This window comes from Macaca mulatta, chromosome 14 (assembly GCF_049350105.2).
Source record: "Macaca mulatta isolate MMU2019108-1 chromosome 14, T2T-MMU8v2.0, whole genome shotgun sequence".
NCBI lineage: Eukaryota > Metazoa > Chordata > Mammalia > Primates > Cercopithecidae > Macaca > Macaca mulatta.
In genome coordinates this window covers 93,579,666-93,600,264 of record NC_133419.1, presented here as the reverse complement: position 1 = coordinate 93,600,264, position 20,599 = coordinate 93,579,666, and the positions used below count along the sequence as shown (strand labels likewise).

Genomic DNA, 20,599 nt, shown 5'->3' with positions numbered 1-20,599 from the left:
CCAGTGCAAAAACCAAAACAGAAGTTAGAAGACAGAGTAAATCTGAGGAAGGTGACAGGAAACTATAGGCAATTGGAATTTATGATCTATAACTGAATATGAAACTCTGAACAATTAAAATCATTCATTCAACAAACATTTATTAAGCAATTTTTATGTATTGCCATTAGACTAGGTACTGGAATTATGGCACAATATAATTTATTAAGGAGACCAAAGCACCTCCCTTAAATTATTCAACAACAACAACAACAACAACAAACAAACTGTTGTATTACAAATATAAAGAGAGGATACAGATGAAGGCACAACCAACTGTGCCCTTGGCGGGTCTTCTGACTGCCCTAAGTTTTTTTTTCCCCCCAAGAGAATGAACCTAAGGCCTCACAGAAATCATTCAGCCACCAGAGAGTAAGACACTATCATTATCCTAGACTTGAGATGACATGAAAGCCATTTGCTATGCATAGGTCACCAAGAAAAAGTAAGAGTGGAACCTGGATCAGCTGAAAGATGCTGCCACTCCTTGTTTAAGTGCATGTTTTAATGTATCTCTGTGGTCTTCAGTGAGAGCTGAACATCTATAAGATGAAATTGAAAGATGGGTGCTGTAGATATAGGCCCGTATTTATCAACGAGGGCTGTATTGAATATTTGGGGTCATATAATTTTGTTGTGGGGGCTGTCCTGTAGGATGGCTGGCAGCATCCTTTTCTCTACCCACTAGGTGCCTGCTCTTTGCTATTGTGACAACCAAAAACTGTCTCCAGGCATTTCCAAATGTCCCCTGGGGGTAAAACTGACACCAATAATGAACAAATGATCTATTCAAGGCTTCAAAAATATTTACAGGTTTGGGAGTAACTGGAAAGCAGAACATCAGTGAACTTCCTTACATACATTTACATATTCAACAGCAAAACGCCAAGTTTTAGAAGGAGGATTATAAAGAGTGTTGGACTGAAGGACATTCTAATGGCACCACAAATACTGTGAAATATTTTGCTTCAATAAAATGCAAGTTGGTGGGTGAGGGGGTGGGTGATAGGGAAGACAACTCAAAACCAAATCTGACTTAGCACCCAATTTCATAAAGAAGGATCAACTATCATGGAAAGAACCTGTTCTGCTCATTTTAAAGAAATTGCTTTAGTTCTTAGGCATAAGAAGACCTATGATAAAGGCAGGAAGATGAAAAAAATATTTTTAAGAACTACATGATTAAAAATAGTCTTTTTTGAGATTTGAATGGATTATTCTTAAGACATAAATGGGCATTTTTCAGAAATTTCTAGAAATAATGATTGTGGAACTAAGCAGAATTTTGACACATGTTAAAAAATACATTAATAAACAGGTTTGAAGACCTAGGAATCCCACCTGGAGACTGGGGTTGGATGAACAAAATTTTCCTCTAGCACAAATTCCAAAGCAGGCAAACATACATTTTATAAGGAGTATCATCAACTTCACAGTAACTTAAATTCTGTATAAACCACTAGACTTGGAGTTAAGATAAAAAGGACAATGGTCCTGTTCCTTTCCTTGCTACATCAGCCTTGGATTGGATCCCTCTAAAGCTCATGTCCTCACCTTCCAAATAGAAAAATAACGTCAACCTCATGGAGCTGTAAATGTGATAATGTATATAAAAGTAACTCTAAAACTCTAAAACTCAGAGTTTATATATCAAAATTTTGATATATTAATTTTTCTTTTTGAGACAGGATCTCACTCTATCTCTCAGACTGAAGTACAGTGGTGTCATCATGGCTCACAGCAGGCTCGAACTCCTGGGCTCAAGCGATCCTCCCCCATGAGCCTTCTGAGTAGCTAAGATTAAGGCATGAGCCACCACGACTGGCTAACTTTTAAAGGTTTTTGTAGAGATGGGGTCTCAGTAGGTTGCCAGGGCTGGTCTCCAGACCTCAAGTGATTCTCCCACCTCGGCCTCTGAGCATAGATTCTGAGCATGGAATTTACTAAGAATTCTAGAGTAGTCTTGTAGTCTCAAGAGTATTCAGATTAAATGGATGTTTAAAAATTTTTTTTTAATTGAATTTTGACTTAACTTTTTAAAGTAGTATGACCACCTGATCCTTCCATTCACTACCTACCATTATCATGTTACGGTTTAATTTTTTTAAAATTTCAGTCTGGGGGCCAGGTGCAGTGGCTCACACCTATAATCCCAGCACTTTGGGAGGCCGAGGCCAGCGGATCATGAGGTCAGGAGATCGAGACCATCCTGGCTAACATGGTGAACCCCCATCTCTAAGAAATACAAAAAATTAGCCGAGCGTGGTGGCGGGCGCCTGTAGTCCCAGCTACTCGGGAGGCTGAGGCAGGAGAATGGCGTGAACCCAGGAGGTGGAGCTTGCAGTGAGCCAAGATCATGCCACTGCACTCCAGCCTGGGTGACAGAGCGAGACTCCATCTAAAAAAAAAAAAAAAAAAAAAAATTCAGTCTAGCGTCCATTTGTAGTTATAAGTGTGATGACTGGGTTTTCACACATAGGAGAGATGTGTCTCCCTCAAATCTTATTACCCATCTGACATGAAAAAAATATTAATAAAATTTCAGTCTGTTTTCCTGCATGTAACCACAGCAATAATAACAATGACATTTATCGAGTGCTCTGCGTTTGTCAGCCAGTTTGTTTGCAAGCACACAACTGAGAAAGCAGCGCTGGCACCTTGTCCTCTACCAGGATGATCAAGTGCACCAGTAGCAGAGTCGGGAAAAAACAACTTTATATCTGGAAACAAACAAATAGAACAAATCACCCTACCTTCAGGACAAGCAAAGCTTTGGGCCCCTTTCTGTGAATTGTGATTCTCAACAGAAACAACGTAACCCCTGTGTAGTGAGCTGAATGATGACCCCAAAGATATCAAATCCTAATCGCTGGAACCTGTAAATCTCACCTAATTTGAAAAAGGGGTCTTTGCAAATGCGATTAAGTTAAGGATCTTGAGATGAGGAGATCATCCTGGATTAACCTGGTGGGCCATAGACGACATCACTAATGTCCTTGTAAAGGAGACACAGGGAGATGAGGTTACACTCGGAGGAGGAAGAAACAGAGATTAGAGGGATGTGGCCACAAGTCAGGATGCTGACAGCCACTTGAAGCTCCAAGAACCAAGGATTCTTCCCCAGAACCTCCAGAGGGTGCCTGGCCCTGCTGACACCTTCATTTCAGCCGAGTGAAATTGATGTTGATCTTCCTGAAATTGATGTTGAACTTCCAGCCTCTAAAACTGTGAGAGAATAAATTCCTGTTGTTTTAAGCCAACAAGTTTGTGGTAATTTGTTTTATAGCAGCCCCAGAGAACAAATATGTCGATTTTTTAAAAAAACAAGAAAACACCAAAACCTGGACTGTGTCTTTTATTCCAGCAGTCCAGTTCTGCTGAAGTCTAAACTTCTTTGCAAACAATGCAAGCAAAAACATCTTTGTCTCTTAGTGCTATTGACTGCTTTTTTAACATAGCTATTTACATATTATTTAGATACATTTTAGTCACAGGGCACACACAATTTCCTCTTGTCTTTCATTTATCTGTTGTAAACAAAGGCACACTGCCTGTGGGGTAGCCCTGCTCCACAAGGAGAAGTTTTTTTTAAACGAAACAAAACAAAACAGAAAACAAATTCTAACTATTTAGAACTCCTCTTAATAATATGGACAACTTGTTTTTTAGTATTAGTTAAGGTCAAACATTGATGATTTGATGATTTCAAAAAGAGCCTCTGAGAATCCTTAGATTTCTAATGAAGATGGTATGCGGGATGAGAAGCTCTAGACCACCACAGCAATGTAAAACCACTCCGTGGGAGGTGTCAGAGACCCAGTTGTTCAGTACCCCTCTGCAGAGGCACGGGAGTGCCGCCACTGTCCAGCATGCTGTCTCAAAGGCGCTGGAGAACGCTGAGAAGAACAGCAACGGAGAAGTGTAAGCATAAAAATAAAAAGCAGCCAAGGAAAAGGAGCTGGGGAGGCCAGCCTCAGTGGCAGCATGGCAAACGGCAACAGGGGTCTCAAGCTGCAGGCTGAGAGAAGACTGGAGCCTGCAGGTAAGCTGTGAGAGAGAAGCACATGGGAAAGTGCAGCCTGTCACTTTAAAGACAAAGATCACTCTAAGGCATGTTAGGAAAACATAAAGAACCCTGCACGAGATGAACACTGGAGACATTAAAGGATGCCAGCCACTGCTCCTTAGGCAGTGCGTGCTGCCCATGGTCTACGCCAGTTCTGCAGCCCTACCATGCCACCCACACCTGACTGATCATGATGCTCAGTGCTGGTCCTCCTGTCTGTTTCACCAGGCCAGACTGCATTTTCTATTTTATATAATTTTTAATTACAAATTAATTAAAAATAAAAGGTTACCTACCAGGTCTTCCTCTCAGATACTCTCATTTCATACCATGTTTTTTAAAGCATTTATTACAGTTCTGACTAAATAATTATTTATGTCACTTTTACTTAATGTCTGTCTTCCCCGACAGGCTGTATCTCCCATGAGGTTGGTGGCAATGTCTGTCTCAAACACCATGTATATTCAGTCTCCTAACCAGTGACCCTTGGCACTCGATATATTTCTAAAAATAAGTCTTTGATTATCCAGTTTGTTCTGTGAGGGCACCAGGTATCAGAAAGAAGCCAAATTGCTAAAAATCAATATGCTGAAATAAACAATATATAAAACAACCAGTTTGCCAGAAGCTAATTTGCCAAAAATCAATGTGCTAAATTTACCAAAACATTGTTTTCTTGTAGCTGTTTATGAAGTTAATCGAAATTCACAGTAGATTGAGTGGTTTTAAAAGCTTTTGAATATTTTAGGGAAGCTTTAGATGCCAATTTTTTCATTTTGTCATAAGAGCAGTATTTTAGTAAATGATCATTTTATTGAGATTTAAGAATCCTAGGGAGATTTAGACTTCTACTGAATAGATTTAACACTAAGGTAAATGTGATAGTGTCCTGTTCTCCTGAGTAATCCCATCCTTATTTCCTTTCCATTGCTTTGGACAGTTTTTGCTTTTCATGTTGAATCTGTCGGCCCACTGCTACCGAGTTGACCAATCCCACTTAATACATGTCCCAGATACTAGATAATAACAAATTAGCTTACCGTTTGGCATAGGATGATTTTGGCCATTTCAGATTTCTTTAGCTGTTTTAAAGGTCATTTTTTATTATTTTTGAGTTTAACCATTCTTTAACTTTCAACCAGAGTGACTTAGTCATAATTTGGTGCTTCTGGCAACATGTTAAATTTTATCATGTCACATGAGAAGGGGTCGTTTCGAGCATCTGAGTATCTTTCCATCCTCTGAATGTCATTTAAACTATTTTGAATTGTAGGCATTTTATCATTCTTTTCTTAACCATTCAAAGAGCATATCAGCTTAAAATTTGTATTTCTAAAACTTAGTAACCACAATTTCACCATTTCCCATTGACATGGTTGTTCTGTGTCTTTTCTCAGCAAATTCATATTTATGATGAATATATGGGATACCTGAAATTGCAACTGTTGACTATAAATATGCTTTTCTGAATATTAAACATATAATACAAAAATTAAACCACTTCTACCCATAGTTTTTAAGAAGTTGACTATTCCTTGAAACGCTTCTATAAATATAGAAAAGGAAAACTCTGCAGTAGAACTTTCTAGAAGTTGTCATAGCTATTAAAACAATTCCATCTTATAGTTGATCTTTTAGTAAAGTTTTTTAATTTTATATTTTTGTTGGTATATAATAGATGTACATGTTTTCAGGGGACATGTCCTAATTTAATATACTTATATTATTTGTAAAGACCAAATCAGTGTAATTGGGATATCCATCACCTTAAATAATTATTTTTTCCTTAGTAAATTTGATGAAGCAACTTAGAAAGCAGCATTATTTGAGTAATTGATTAAACAAGCTTTTAAATGATAAATTTTTAAAAGTAAAAAAAAAAATAAACTGTCTACTTGTAGAGGGATAATGGAGACATGGAAAGTCTCTCCAGTATGGCACCCTGGCAAGGCGTTTGCAATTATTCTACTCTTGGCTCAATAGAAAAGGAGTCTCTATATAAAGAGGATTATAGCAGAGAAAGGGATGTCTAATTCAAAGGAAAATAGAACCGCTCTTTATCAGCCGATGTTAGTATGCTTCTAAGAAGCTTGCCTAGGACTTTTATAAATTTCAACTGCATCTGAGGCAACAGCTTATAGAGAGCAAACGGTCATTTAAGGTGTCTTTTAAGATGCTAGACTTCTACATCCATAGAATCGGTTAAAAAAAAAAAAAACTTTTTAAGTAACAAGATCCTTTTTCTTTTTTTTCTTCTATTAGGTAATTGAAAGCGGGTATTTAATTGACACCATCATGCTGGGAGCTGTGTTTATAGAAAGCGGATGCCCAGGGATAGGAAAAGTCAAGCTGAACGTTACACTTTGATGAGGTAGCTGGGAGATGGATTTTTCTGTCTGAGACCCAAGCTTGAACCTGAAGAAGATTTTCACAGTTGAACTGTCACAATTTTTAATGTCTGTGGGCAAAGGTCTTAGGTTCTGATGTGATTCATGTCAGATGTCAGTGGAGCTGTGAGTGTTTTTCCTCGCTGGCCCTCAGCATTCAGTCCCCCATATTTAAGAAGAGGCCCATTTCTTAGGAACAACTGGCAATGGGATAATGCTCTCACAGTTTTAACAAGGTTGTGAGATTATATTGGGTGATTTCTCACTACCTGCTCCCGATTTTCCTTTTGATGGGTAGCTTAACAGATATGGTGAATTTTATAAATTTCTTTTCTAACATTAGTCAATTGGATTTAGGGTTGTTTTTTTTTTTCCACTCTTGTGTGTTTCTCATTGTATTCAGGTGAGTGTTTTGGTTTGCTCCTGAACTTCTCCTATTGCTGTGAGAGAAGCTATAGCTGGCAAATGGCCAGAATTAAAATAGATATTATAATATAGTTGCTTCTTAATTACTCAATGTGAATTAACCATGCCACTGTAATTTTATTCCCATCTTGTGGTCTCCTGCTCCTCTGGCTTTGGACCCATTTAATGGTGTGTACTTTAGGAAATCAAAACAATCTTTATGCTAGGTAAATCTATGGCAAAAGTTTGAAGCAAAATTTAAACAGTTTTAGCAAGAGCTGCTGTTATCCCTGCCCATTTCTAGTGGGGGTAATTAATTCAACATTTAATACACACGAATACTTGTGACTGTGTATTTAACATACCTAAATCATCTTCATCATTAGACTTAGTTTACTTAAATGGAAGGGATAAACTGCTTAGCACAAAACCAGATTTAGCTAGATTGTTGTAGTGCTAAAATGACTTGGAGGTCTAGAAAGCAGCATTATTTTAGTAATTGATTGACTATGAAATTGACTAAAAATGTCCATCAAATCTTGCAGCTCCTCCTATCAACAGGTGAATTCTATTTCCCTATCCTCTGAATCTGGGATGGCTTAGTAACTTGCTTTGACCAGTAAAATACAGTCTAAATGACATGGTGCAAGTCCAGATCCTGAGCCTCAAGAGGTTTTGTAGTTTCTGCTCTTGCTGCACTTGGAAACCTGAAACTACTATGCGGCCAAGCTAAAGTTCCTCTATCACAATGGAACTCAATAAATACCTGATGATTGGTAATGTGGTTTGGCTGCATCCCCACCCAAATCTCATCTTGAACTCCCACGTGTTGTGGGAGGTACCTGGTGGGAGGTACTTGAATCATGGGTGCTGGTCTTTCCCATGCTGTTCTCATGGAGGAGAACCAAGTGCCATAGCCTGCCAACTGCCAGACATGTGAGTGGGTCTATCCTAGATCGTCAGTTGGCCCTCTCACCAGTTCACCACAGTTTCTTGAAAAATCCCAGCAGAGATCAGCTGAGCCAGCTCAGACAAGAATAACAAAACCCACCAACAACCCACCCACAACATTGTGAGCTAAATAAAATGGTGTTGTTTTAACCCACCATGTTTTGTTAAACAGCTATAGTAAGTAATACAGTTGGTTTTGTATTTTATAACTTTGAATCTCTAAGAGCAGCCTCTATCACAATGGAACTCAATAAATACCTGATGACTGGTAATGTGGTTTGGCTGCATCCCCACCCAAATCTCATCTTGAACTCCCACGTGCTGTGGGAGGTACCTGGTGGGAGGTACTTGAATCATGGGTGCTGGTCTTTCCCATGCTGTTCTCATGATAGTAAGTCTCATGGGATTTGATGGTTTTAAAAAGGGGAGTTTCCCAGCATAAGCTCCCTTCTCTTGTCTGCCACCACATAAGATGTGCCTTTCACCTTCTGCCATGATAGGCCTCCCCAGTCACATGAAACCGTAAGTCCAATAAATCTCCTTCTTTTGTAAATCACCCAGTCTTGAGTATGTTTTTATCAACAGTGTGTAAACGGACTAATACAGTAAATTGGTACCAAGAGTGGAGCCCTGCTGAAAAGATACCTGAAAATGTGGAAGTGACTTTGGAACTGGCTAACAGGCAGAGGTTGGAACAGTTTGGAGGTCTCAGAAGAAGACAGGAAAAGATGGGAAAGTTTGGAACTTCCTAGAGACTTGTTAAATGGCTTTGACCAAAATGTTGATAATGATATGGACAATGAAATCCAGGCTCAAGTGGTCTGAGATGGAGATGAGGAACTTGTTGGGAACTGGAGCAAAGGTGACTCTTGTTAAGGTTTTAGCAAAGAGTCTGGTGGAATTTTGCCCCCTGCCCTAAAGATATGTGGAATTGAACTTGAGAGAGATGATTTAGGGTATCTGGTGGACAAAATTACTAAGCAGCAAAGCATTCAAGAGGTGACTTGGGTGCTGTTAAAGGCATTCAGTTTTATAAGGGAAACAGCATAAAAGTTTGGAAAATTTGCAGCCTGACAATGCAATAGAAAAGAAAATCCCATTTTCTGAGGAGAAATTCAAGCCATCTGCAGAAATTTGCATAAGCAATAAGGAGCTGAATGTTAATCCCCAAGATAATGAGGAAAATGTGTCCAGGGCATGTCAGAGGTCTTCAAGGCAGTCCCTCCCATCACAGGCCTAGAGACCTAGGAGGAAAAGATGGTTTCCTAGGCCACGCCCAGGGTCCCCATGCTGTGTGCAGCCTAGGGACTAGGTATCTTGCATCCCAGCCACCTCAGCCATGGCTGAAAGGGGCCAACGTAGAGCTCAGACCATGGCTTCAGAAGGTGCAAGCCCCAAGTCTTAGCAGCTTCCACGTTGTATTGAGCCTGCGAGTGCACAGAAGTGAATAATTGAGGTTTAGAAACATCCACTTAGATTTCAGAAGATATATAGAAATGGCTGGGTGTCCAGGCAGAAGTTTGCTGCAGGGGTGGGGCTCTCATGAAGAGTCTCTGCCAGGGCAGTGTGAAAGGGAAATGTGGGGTCAGAGTCCCCACCCAGAGTCCCTACTGGGGTACCACCTAGTGGAGCTGTGAGAAGAAGGCCACTGTTCTCCAGGCCCCAGAATGGTAGATCCACTGACAGCTTGCACTGTATGCCTGGAAAAGCTGCAGACACTCAATGCCAGCCCATAAAAGTAGCTTGGAGGGAGGCTGTACCCTGCAAAGCCACAGAGGCAGAGCTGTCCAGGGCCACGGGAGCTCACCCCTTGTATCAGTGTGACCTGGATGTGAGACATGGAATCAAAGGAGATCATTTTGGAGCTTTAAGATTTGACTGCCCCGCTGGATTTTGGACTTGCATGGGGTCTGTAGCCCCTTTGTTTTGGCCAATTTCTCCCATTTGGAATGGCTGTATTTACCCAAATGCCTATACCACCATTATATCTAGAAAGCAACTAACTTGTTTTTGATTTTACAGGCTCATAGGCGGAAGGGATTTGCTTTGTTTCAGATGAGACCTTCGACTTTGGACTTTTGAGTTAATGTTGAAATGAGTTAAGACTTTGGGGGACTGTTGAGAAGGCATGATTGGTTTTGAAATGTGAGATTTGGGAGGGGCCAGGGGTAGAATGATATGGTTTGGCTGTACCCCACCCAAATCTCATATTGAATTCCCACGTGTTGTGGGAGGGACCCAGTGGGAGGTACTTAAATCATGGAGGTGGGTTTTTCCTGTGCTGTTCTTGTGATAGCAAATAAGTTTCACAGGATCTGATGGTTTTAAAAAGAGGAGTTTCCCTGCACAACTTCACTTCTCTTGTCTGCTGCCACATAAGCTATGCCTTTCACCTTCTGCTATGATTGTGAGGTCTCCCCTGCCACGTGGAACTGTGAGTCCCATAAACCTCTTTCTTTTGTAAACTCCCCAGTCTCAGGTACGTCTTTATCAGCAGTATTAAAATGGACTTAATACAACTGGCATGAGCATCAAGGATACAACACTTGTGTCTCATAAGATGCACCCATAGCCACAGACAATATTTGACTTTCAGAAAAATTCCTTAGGCAGTTGAGGTTTGCACCTTTAATATTGCAATTACTATTTGTTTCAACTGAGGATTTATTAGGATCATTGCTGTTTATGTAAGTGTATGTAAATTACTCCATTATTTCATTCCCTCACCAGGACAGAGCTGTTTTAAAAAATTAGCTTCAGTGAGATACAATTTATACACCATAAAATTCACCTGTTTAATGTGTACAATTAAATTGTTTTCAGTATATTTACAGAGTTGGACATTCACCATCATAATCAAATTTTAGAATATTTTCAATATCCCCAAAGGACACAGCTTTTTACTTCATTTTTTCTATTACAAATAGCTAATAAGGTCCTTTAACCTTTCATTGAATTTTATAATAACCTATTTCTTGCATTATCCTGATTTGCCATATTGCAACACAGGCAGTGTGCAGTGTTACTAAAGAAACATGCTATTGGACACATGGTACTGGGGGACAACACACACTGGGAACCAGTTGTAGGGGTTGGGGGAGGGAGAACATCAGGAAGAATATCTGATGGCTGCTGGCCTTAATACCTGGGTGATGGGATGATCTGTGCAATAAAACACCATGGCATATGTTTACCTGTGTAACATCCTGCATGTGTACCCCCGAACTTAAAATAAAACTTGAAAAACAAAAGAAACGCACGCTATAATATTTGGAATCCTGGACTATCACACAAAAATCCTAAAGGGATAAAAAACATTGAGTTCAAATATCATTTACATTAAGGGATCTTATTTAGCATATTTTGAATTTGAAGCACTGGTATAGTTTAATAATGTCATTTAAAAATGAAAACAATTAGGCAAATTTAGATGGCTTACACTTCAAATTGCTATTAGAAAGGATGAAGAAGAGTTAAATTAGAGAAGCTACAGCATGAAATCTGGAAATAAGGATGAGAAAAAAGATAAATGAAAACAGTTGAGGGTACATGGCACACTTCTAAAAGTGTTAGAAAACACTTTTCACCACTCTTTCGTCCAATGTGGAATTCCGTCAAATTAAAAGTCCTTCACCAAATGCTTCACAGTTCACTATGTTAAGACATGTTTTTCAATGAAAGCACATCTCCAACTGTACGGCAAAAATGGCAGGAAAATAGATTCATTTTATAGAAACGAACTGTGTATCTCTCTTCATGTATATCCATCTATTCCCTGAGAAAAGGTTAACCTAATTATATTTTTGAAGCATTTTAAATTATAGACTAAAACAACGGTATTAGCAATGACTTATTGTTTCATTTTTAACATATTAAGCTTTAGGTAAAAGAAGATAATCAATCCCAGAGATTCAAAGATATTAAAGTGCTCGTGAAGATCAATTGGTAATCATTCCTCAGCAGTGCTTAAAACCTCAGGGTTAGGCACTATGTTAAGGAGAAGATACAGATGAAAATCAACTTCTTACTCTACTTAAAAAAGATCCTCCAGGATATTTCTGGAAAGTAGATGTATTTCAAATTCTAGATCCTTATATCCTATGAGTTCTGGTCATAAATGACATTAATCAAGCCCCTGCCCCTGTGGTATAGAAATAAATCCAGGAAGTTTAACGTGACAAACATTTCTTGATCCTTTTAAATGTGCTTTAGGAGACATAAAGATAAAGAACACGCCACTTCTGCTGGAGCAACCAGACAGCATTACTCCTTGCTTTTCCCTAAGCACCAGGTTTCCCTTAAACAGGGGAAGGGCAATGGAACGTAGTCTTACTTGAATCTTGTCCAGTGTGTAAGCATCCATTTATTAATTACTAATACCATATCTACTTACAAAGAAAGTTTGTGGAGACTTACAGAAAATTTTATACACACACACACACACACACACACACACAGAGTTGGTTCTCCTGTATCCATGGGTTCTGTGTCCAGGATTCAACCAATCTTGGATAAAAAGTATTTGGAGAAAAAAAGCATCTGTACGGAACATGTATGTACAGACTTTTTTCTTATCCTTGTTTCCTAAGCAATACAGTATTAACAACTATTTACATGGTATTTAAACTGTATTAGGTATTATCAGTAATCTACAGATGACTTAAAGAATACAGGTGGATGTTCATAGCTTGTATGCAAACACATCATTTTATGTAAGGGACTTGAGCATACATTGATTTTTGGTATCTGAGGGGGTTCCTGGAACCAATCCTCCATAGATATTGAAGGACGACTATACATATAAAATCAAAAGAAAGATAAAAAGACAAGAACTGGTAGATAATAATTTTAGAAAATCTAGGGTAAGGGAAGCTACTGCAGTTTAACACAACAGTTTCATTCTATAAGTTGGCTGAACTCCTCATCTAATAGAGGAGGAAATGCTAACTGGCCCAGCTCTAAACTCTGAGACGCCTGCTGCATGGGTCTGTCCTAGGAAACAGTGACTAAAATAGACAGCCATGTGCTGAGCAGCACTTCTATAAAATATTCAGAGATAGGTGTATAAGGCTGTGTAGTACAGCTTCAATAAATATCAGGAACCTAATACTGTAAAAACATTTCCATGGAAAGCTGGAGAAACCTAATCCAGGTATGTGGTGTTCTGGTGACTGGACTTGATACAAGGATATAGCTCAAAACATAGAGAAGAACCAAAAGCTAACATTTCTTACCTATTTCTTTAGAGGTATCAACTGTTAGGAGATGCAGAGCCCATCATTCAAATTTAAGATTATTAGGATTAAAAACTCAAGATCATTAGACTTAACAGTGCATTCATTCTATAATGAGACTCTAAGCATCAGGACTGGATACAGCAAAACTAATGTTCACTTGTAGAAATTCATTCATACATATTTACTGAGCACTTTATATGTACCAAACACTAATCTAGAAGCCAGAGATTTGGTAAGAGAACAATGTATGCTTGGTTTCAGTCATTACTGAGTTTACTGTAGAGGATGGAGAGGTTAGACAAATAAAAAATAAATATTTTTAAATGATAATTTCAGATGCTATGTACTAGGAAGACACTAGTAAAAAAGAGTAATAACAAGGTTCATGCCATTTTTCATTCTGACTGCTGACAGCCTTCTGCCCCATCACAATCCCGTCCCTGTCTGCTTCCATATGTGAGCACATTAAGAAATCCCAGATACTTCCTCCTTTGGTGCTAGCAGGAAGTTCAAACCATGTAGGCCCCAGCTTGAGCACAGGAACCCTCACCTAGTCCTACCCCCAACCACCATATAGCCCCAAGCTCATCTCTATTTCCTACTTTCAGAAGCCATTTGCGGACCAGCTTGGGAGCCCACTCTATTCTCCCCAGAAAGCTCATATGCAAGTAATAAACCTTTACATATACTTTGGTGTGTGTGTGTGGCATCATGGTCTTGACTTTTCAACCAAAGTTTAGTTGGAGGGTCTATCTTGCCACCAGGGAGTGACCATATCATGAAAATTGGTCAATGTCTCAGGATTATAGGCACAATAAGAAGAGAAGGCAGGTCTCTTGAGGCAGAGCTTCTGAAAGTTCAATGTCACTTCTACTATAAGCTACCGGTCACAGCAAGTCACCAAGCCAGCCCAGACCCAAGGGGGCATGGAAATAGCCTCCAGCTCTTGAAATAAAGAGTTGCAAGAATCTGTGGCCATTTTTACAATCCACCATGACTATTTAGCTGAATCTAGCTTGCTACCATCCAGTTTACTCATTTCATGATGAGTAAAAATATCACAATAAAGATCATGGCTGGTGATTTTATCCTGGTGAAGGGCTTCTCTTCTTTTTTAAGAAGTGAGGGTTGTAGTCCCAATGAGCCAAATCTTTCTCATCCTTGTCCCCATCACACTGACCACAGAACCTGTATATCTTAGGCTCTGAATGATAGCTGTACAAGTGAACTAAAGTCAATTTTAAGTTAAGAACAATGTAATCACTAAGGCACAAGAATTAAAGGAAAAAAAATCTGTCATAAAACATTTTGAAAAAAATCTTCCATATATGTTCATACATTATCTCACAACACATTCACATTTTTCAGCCATTTGAACACAGCGGTATCAAACTGAGGTCTCTTGTCAGGTGGGTGACAAAGCCATTCTGGATAATTCTGACAGTTTAATAACATAATTAACCACCTGATCTGTAGGAGGGTGAGTCATGATGAGCTTCCTGACAGAGCTGTGAGAGGATACAACTCCTCATCTTTGGAAGTACAATGCACACACCCACAATTGTATATATGCCCTTTAGCTGAAGCGCTGAATTAGGACCCCCATTGGAAAGCAAACATGTCTATTTGATGATGGATGTTGCTCCTTTTCCTAGTCCTCAAAATGCCCTTCTGCATTTGCATCTATTGAGCAAAACAGTTATTGAATATGCTAAAACTGAGTTAGGTATTGGGGACAAAGAAACATAGAGGATTTTTTGACGTGAAGAAGGAAACTAACAGTTGATATATTACTGTATGCAAGACATTCTGTTAGTCTCTCCACACATGCTTTCTACACTACACAACACATAAAACAACCCGATAAGGTGGTTATGATCTTCATTTTACAACTGAGGATACTGAGACTATCACAGAGTAAGAATTTGCTCTATATCATTCAGCAAATGTATGGCAGAATCTTGATTCAAACCTTGGTCTGCCTGAACCTACACCCAGCCTCTTTTCACCAATATGGCTTAGCATCAGCCTGCAACCATGGGTTTCTTCCAGCTATGCAAATGTTCTATCAGTTGTTATTCACTGTAACAACATTAAATCTCTACTACAATCATAAAGGGAAACCTCCCTCCTTTTCCCAAATGAATCTCTCTCTAGATTCCATTTCTACATCCTAGCAATTAGGCTGGGATGATGTGTTCATCAAAGTGGCCCTGGTAAGTGAATTACCTAATCCTTCATGTCGACCCCAAGTACACATGCAAGTAAAAAGAAAATTAAAATATACGGACCCTAAGTCCAACTCACCTGTGCCAGAAACACTGCAGTTGTTACAGTGATTATTTCAAGAGGCAGAGTTAAGAACCTTGTGGAAATGAGTAAAACTAAGATATATGCAAATTTACAGTAAAAGTAAAAACATAATTTTTGTACATTTTTTCCAGAAAATGCTTAAGAAAGCCTTTTTTTTTTCCTGAATTGGAAACTCAAAGCACAAGTCAGGAGTAGATCAGTCCTCAGCTCATATGCTGATGGCGAATGAGAAACAGCTAATTAGGCAGGCAGTTGCTAGCAGGATGACCACCTCACTTCATTTAAAGGGAAGAAACACAAATGAAGCCAACCAAACTTATGATGTCTATACAGTCCTGCTACTGAACACCAGCTTCTGACATCCGTGAGAAAGAACTATCCTTGTTCCTTCCTTCACTCCTTCCTTCATCACCGTGTTTTGCCTATTTATCCAGGTATCTTTTATCTTACTGCTACCACTACCTGCAGTTGGATAGCAAACCCCTCACACCTGGATTTGCCTCCTCTTAACCGACTGGTCTGATCCCAGACTCCTTCTAACTCCAAAGCTAACTTTTCCCAGATAAACTGTCTTTGTATATGACTTTGATCATGCCACCATTCTGCTCAAAAACCTTTTATGGCTCTGTATTTAATCAAGTATCTAGTCGAACCTACTTCAATTTCCCTCCTCTACTGCTCTCCAATTCCTACTTCCACTGGCAGGTAGGCTACTCCTGTCACAGTCTCCCAGCGGTGCCATATGCATCCCTCTTTATGTCTCTGCTTGAATCATCAGTGTTCTCTTCTTTTACATTGATCTTCTTCTTATCCAAGGCCTAGGTCAAGTCTCCTCTCTTCTGTGAAGTCCTCCCTGATAAGTGCAGCCATTAACTTTATAGCACATACAAGTTGTTTCTATAGCACATACAACTTGTGTAGCACATACAAGTTGGGCATAAAATTTTACCATGTGCTGTCCTACAGCTCATCAGTGCTTCACCTGTGTTATTCTGGTATTCTCAACTGTTTTAGGGTAACTTTGGGTGTAGTTATCATGTTTTATGTGCTGGAAGTACGTGTGTGTGTGCGCATGTGCATACACAAGTGCGTTTATGGTTAATTATCAACTGTGGACTGTCAATTAAATCTCACACCAAATATTTGTGTATTCTCATGAGTGATCATTTATATCAATTTGACATTATTTTATTTTTATTTATTTTTTATTTTTTTGAGATGGAGTCTCGCTCTGTTGCCCAGGCTGGCACCATCTCGGCTCACTGCAAACTCTGCCTCCTGGGTTCACCCCATTCACCTGCCTCAGCTTCCCGAGTAGCTGGGACTACAGGCACCCGCCACCACGCCCGGCTAATTTTTTGTATTTTTTTAGTAGAGACGGGGTTTCACTGTGTTACCCAGGATGGTCTCCATCTCGTGACCTCATGATCTGCTCGCCTTGGCCTCCCAAAGTGCTGGGATTATAGGCATGAGCCACCACACCCAGCCAATTTAACATTAATTTAAATATTCCCAGAACTTTTATTACATTTATAACTTTCAGTTTTTTTTTTTTTTTGAAGTAGGCTAGTTGTCCTATAAGTCCCAAATCCACATAACAAAAACCACGTGAACCCCATATACTACTGGGATTTTTTTTAAAAGTTAAAGATGTTGTCAGGTAACCCCCAACAGTCTTTTCTTTTTAAAGAAGCAATAAAATAACCGAGACCAGGGTTTTGAGAACAATTTGGTATTTCCCTTCATGGATCATTCATTCATTCATTCATTCATTCATTCATTCATTCAACTAAATAGTTCCAGAGTGCTTATTAGATGCTAGAAACTGTGTTAGTGCTAAGGATATCAATGATTTTATTGGTATTAAAACTACCTGTAGCTAGTTTCTAATGAGCCAAGAGGAAAATGCAGCTTCATAGGATAAAATATGTGGAAACTGGTAGATATTCCACAATCTAGTAATAGCTGAATTAGGTTGAGGGACGAACTGGGTTGTTCTGATAAAGAATTTGTTCTAGGACCTTTTGATTTCTTTCTCAATTTCTGCCATGGATGAAAGTTTGACTGAGGTTGGTCAGAACTGTTTAATCATCATAGATTTCAAATTTTATTTTTTTTTCCTTTTTTGTGCTTTGGGGTAATATGATGTGGATGGCTTGCAGAGTAGAGATTAGAAACAACAGTGTACTGAGCCTCATCAGTGTTTTAGTGTGGGAAGTACAGTTTTTCTGCTTTTTAATGAATTCTTGTACAACCTAATGGCTTTGCTCCAAAAATGTCCTACTGGAGTGGAGGATTACCTTACATGGGTCATTACACTTCCAAGCTTTAAGCCTCAGAAGAAGCATTAAATTAAAATTCCCTGCACCTAGTAGGCAGAACATTGTGACACTCAAAAGATGTGAAAGTGCTAAGTGAATTCTGAGCAATATTATCACCACTGCATATTTATTGAGTTCAACAGGGTGCTAAGTACTGTACAGACAGATAATACAAGCAGTCTACAAAAAAAAAAAAAACCCACAGCAATAGTCTTATAAGAACTCTCTCATTCATCTGCCCTAGGAATAGACACTGTAACTAGACTTGTTAGAGAGAGTCTCCTCTTTTCAAAAGTATCCTCAAGGTTCTTTATGCTTTTGTTTGATTTGAACATACTCAATTTTCTACAGTTACCATTTATGAATGTGACCAAGTCTCCCAATTTCAAAATTACCAAAAGAATGCTGCAGGCATTAAACTGAAGAAAACTTCATCCCTTTGCAACAGAAAATTATGAACTGAGTTTTCTGGGAAATCTTAAAGAAATCAGTTGTAAAATATGATATACATACTATTATGTTTTTGATTCAACTGGGAAAATAATGCATTTTCAAATTTAATAATATTGGTCTTCTTAACTAACCTTCAATTTTCTGAAAAATGCAAATTTGAAAGCAAAAGGAATTTAATAGTTTAATTTTAAATTAAAGAGTGAAAACTATTGAAAGTTAAAGCATGAAGTGAATTTCCTATTTTTTAACAAATCTAGATACAAATAGAGAAAAAATTAAAGTACAGGGTACCCAAGATGTAAGAACCAATATGCATGTGGATGAGCACAAAGAATAACTTTGCATATCCAGAAACTAATTGAAGAATCCTGGCTTACTTTATTTAAATGCCAGCCCATCAGGGTTAAGAAAAAAAATTGAGCACTTTAGAGAAAATGGGTTATAAACTGTCATTGTTGAGTTTAGTGTTCTGACAACTTTGAAAGTAACTACAATGTAATTTCCCAAGTTGGTAGCTAAAATAATAGAACATCTGGATGCCATTGAAATGCATGACAATCAAGGAGAGAACAGAAAAGCAGTGAGAACAATGCTTTTCCCTTTGCTTATCATTCTTTGGAGTTTTCAACTCTTACTCCAACCTCAATTGTGGTAGTCAAGGGCAACTCCCTTCTCAAAGATTCACCTATGATTTCTAAGATCCCTGAGTCCATCTCTGGGTCTACTTACGGCTTCCAGAAGCTGTATTTTCCCCCAACTTGGCTTCTTAATCTCTTATGTCAGAATTTAAGCCTGAACACCTGTGTGAGGTGGTAAGCAGTGTGCAGTGTCTTTTATGAATTGGTCAGAGTGCTGATTTCAAGCTTATAAGCTGGGGCTGGCCTTTGGAAATGTACACATCTCCAGATAACACCATTTATTAAGCAACTTCAGGCTCATGCATTCTGTCCTTCGGGGGGCAAGTAACCCTACTGTGGAAAACATAATTAAGTTAAACTGTAGGTGGTTCAGATATATTTGTGTTACCAACTGGCAACCTTATAGATGATGTTTTCTTCTACAGTTTCTGAACTGCCCTTGTCATTTGCTAGGCATTTATAGTTACATATTTATGCCTCTGGAAATATTGGGCAAAAGCCTAGATAGCTAAAGCTCCTCTCAGGTAAGAATTGTAAAGTCGAGTTGATACTAGTTTTCTCTTTCCTCTGTCTAAACACAATGAAAAGAGAAGGTAAGAATATATTTTCTTTCATTTTAATTCAGCTAATATTTAGAGTCTAATAAGTACAAAGTCAGTACCAGGAAGAAAACAAAAACAAGTCATTAAGGACTTTGTAATCTATGATTTCACAACAAACTCATATTCATGAATTATGTATTTCTTTACATTTTTACTCTCAAAAAGGGATATTTTATAGAAGCATATTATTTTTCATGCCCTCCCTCCATGAAAACCACATTTCAAGGTTGTCTGAAAGTGGGGTTTCTCTGAGTGCAGAAATGACTTATTCTTGGCATGCACATGAGAGTCTTTCCAGAGTCCCTTTTTCTTAACAGCTCCAAGTTGGAACTGATGGGGGATGTGTGGCAGGAGACAGGGGCTGCTCTTCTTTCTTCTTATTCTACCTGCATCATCTGAAGGGATTTTGCTTTTAAACATGGGAAGGCATATGTGCCCTCTCAGAGACACGTCAAGCGTCAGCTACAGTTTGGTTTGGATCCTTTCCCGCTTTTTACACTACAATTTGTCACCAGTAGAGAATGCAGACAGCTATGCCAAATGCGAATGTCGCTTGCATGCCCACATTTGGCAAATGTTTATCCAGATCTTTAGTTTGGGCTTTAAATAATCCATCATCAAGCAGATGATTTCTAAGTTACTATTTAGCTCTGAAATTTTATGATTCTGTGGGATTTATTTGTACTTTTGTGAAAAGGTGCTTACAACATATCATTTTGTCTTCAATGACGAAATGTTGTAAGGTAGAATATCAAACTACACTGGAAGAAAGGGGAGTAGTTGATATTTGTGGGTAACCTGTTCAGATGTCTAAAGTTAGGTTACATGTTTAGGCTCTTGATATACTTTTTCAAAGGACATGAATTAATATGCAGTACTCTTTTTTCCAAATGTTTCAAAGATATTTATATAAACATTTCTTACACTGTATAATTTTTCGTACAGTAGGTAAATGCTATAAGGTGGAGTATTACAGCTCCAGTCAAGGGATAGATTTTTGTTCATGTCTGTGTGCAATCTGATCAAGTATCTGAAATAATCTGCCAAATTACATTCGATGATGTGCAGGGTCTTTCTTTTAGCTGATCCACAGGCAGAAGGGAAAGTTAGTAAATGGCTTGAAACTGGGCACCAAACCAACACTACAGAAGTATCACTAGGGACTCCTGGGGGGCTGGGTTATATTC

At 38.7% G+C, this 20,599-nt stretch overlaps 1 pseudogene; it reads left to right on the top strand.

The window, feature by feature from the left end:
• The first annotated feature begins 2,473 nt into the window (after window positions 1-2,473).
• On the top strand, window positions 2,474-2,558 carry LOC114672567 (small nucleolar RNA U13; annotated as a pseudogene).
• Window positions 2,559-20,599: the final 18,041 nt, after the last annotated feature.